This window comes from Pteropus vampyrus, unplaced genomic scaffold (assembly GCF_000151845.1).
Source record: "Pteropus vampyrus isolate Shadow unplaced genomic scaffold, Pvam_2.0 Scaffold34, whole genome shotgun sequence".
NCBI lineage: Eukaryota > Metazoa > Chordata > Mammalia > Chiroptera > Pteropodidae > Pteropus > Pteropus vampyrus.
The window spans coordinates 4,158,471-4,160,777 of record NW_011888815.1 but is presented as its reverse complement, the minus strand read 5'-3'; the positions used below and the strand labels follow the sequence as shown (position 1 = coordinate 4,160,777).

General features: G+C 50.3%; 1 pseudogene; it reads right to left on the bottom strand.

Annotated features, from left to right (window-relative positions):
• Positions 1 to 1,827: 1,827 nt before the first annotated feature.
• Positions 1,828 to 1,943, bottom strand: LOC111738069 (annotated as a pseudogene).
• Positions 1,944 to 2,307: the final 364 nt, after the last annotated feature.

The following is a 2,307-nucleotide window of genomic DNA, read 5'->3' as shown; positions in this document are numbered from 1 at the left end:
GCCGAGCCAGGCACATTTGTGGGCTGCTTGCAGCCCCTGGGCTCACTGGGCAACCTTTGGGGCATAAGGTCTACAGACTGTTCCATGGCGATAAGAACAGCCCAGAGTTGGGGGACATGCCATGTGACCGGGCGTCTGGCTGTTCAGGTCCTTATCCCACGAGGTCCTGCGTTGACCCTCCTCTGGGTCACAACCCTCTTCTGGGCTTCAGCTGTGCATCCCTAGGGTTCATGGCAATATCAGGGTCCTGATTTAGGTCATTAAAACGGAACAATAAGCTGGGCCTGCTCACGGGGAGATGGACCACACACGGGGACACCTGACTCGGCTCAAGAACAAACTTTCTATGGAATATCCACAGGTTTCCCTATCTATGCCTTTATTCACGCCAGGATTAAATGCTTGGTAAGAATACAAATAGGTGGCCTTGAGGGGACATTTTCAGTTTCACAGGAAGCAGGGTCTTAAAAATGAGTCCTTCTGAGCCTGTTAGAGGGAGAGCGAGGACGCATCCTGTTCCTTCCACCAGCCACCCCTCCATAAGCCTCCCAGACTGTTAATTTTTGCTATATATTGAGGCTATGAATATTTCCTTTGAAAAAAGGATTTCTTTGGCACTGAGAAAAGTTATCCGAAAAAATTAAATTCCAACACTAAAGTTCTAAGCATCAATTATTTTCAATCTCAATTTTCTGCCTAAGTTGTGCTTTTTTTCCTACTCATGAATAAATCCTAAAAAAAAAAAAAGGAGGCAGAGTTGGCATAGTCCTGCTTTTTCTTTGTTTTCCAGCATAGGACTAGAGGATCCACAATTCTCGGCTGGAATTCTGGAATAGGAAGCCACCCCCCGAACCGCTGACACGATGCACATCGTGTTTCCTGGCAGGACGGTTTGTGCCCATCTGCGAGGGGAAGCGCCACGCCAACCGAATGCAGGCTTCACGGGACAGCCGGTGGCCCTGGGAGCGAGGTCCCAGCCCCCGCTATGTCCCTGGCTCAGAGCACATGCTGATGACAAGGGACTACATTTGTTGATGCTGTAGATGAAGAACCATCAGCAAACAGCCAGACCCTGTGCTCATTTCCCAATTCATCTCTCTGATGGGGATCAGCACACTGAAATATAGAAGCCTGGCTGACGAGGAGGTCCTGAGACTTCCTCTTTACATCCAGCCTTCTTGAAAAAGAACCACTTGTTTCTTCTTCCCGTCCCTTTCGCCAGGTAGGGAGACCCCTTTCCTCAGCCCCATACAAATCTCCTTACTTTACAACTGAACCTCGGCGCATTACCAGGTTAGGGCAGCTGTCCTAAAGCTTTGAGAAGCAAGTGGGTGTCGGAATGATTCTTAGACCCTCTGCTTTTTCTCTCGTTGACTCTCCCTTTCTTTTTATTTTTGACAAGGTCAGTTATGAGACCTGAGAGCTCCTGGCTCAGTCGCACGCGTGCCTTCTTCTGGAAGGGGGCGGCTGAGTGGCTGCTGACGCTGTGAAGCGGGCACACATGCGTGAGGATGGAAATGACGGGCACGCAGGCCTGTGCTCCCCCACAGCTCGCCAGAGCATGCCGCATGCTCCGGTGAGAGGGTCTCCAATTTTTTTTTTTTAAATCGAGGACCCCTTTCATGATCTGCTTCTGACTCCCCACGAATCTCATGAATTGAAAAAGACCCCACTGCATTCACTAGGAACACTGTGTGGCTTAGTTGATGACAGACGTGGGGTTTCTTAGGCTTTTCAAAATGTAGGAAATGGTTATAGGGCTTCCGTTTCTCCCTCTGGGAATTCTTGTTTTTTAAAATTAAAAAAAAAAAAATTTATTATTATTTATGACTACAGCACCTGGTCTTCCTAAGTGGTCTCCCGTCCAAGTACTAACCAGGCCCGACCCTGCTTAGCTTCCGAGATGAGACACCGGGCGTGTTCAGGGTGGCGTGGCCGTAGACCATGGACCGTGGCTCCACTGGGGTGCGAACCCAGGACCTTCTGCGTGTAAAGCAGACGTGCTGACCGCTACACTGTGGAACCATGTCCTGGGAATCCTTAAGAGCTAGGAGGACCCCGATGTGGGGGCCACTGTAATAAATGAAGGTACTGAATGAGAAGCCCAGAGATAGATATGGACTCTGTCCCCAGAGCCCTTAGTTCCTCATCCGTAAGTACAGGGGCAGTTGCTGTCCATGGCTTCTCTTAGGCCCGTGCTTTCACCTCTCCTGGATCTAAGTCCTCAGGGACAAGTCGGTAGACACCTCTCTGTCACGTGGCCTTCGGTCCCCTAGCCTCCCAGCGCATCCTTCCACTTGGAAGCGC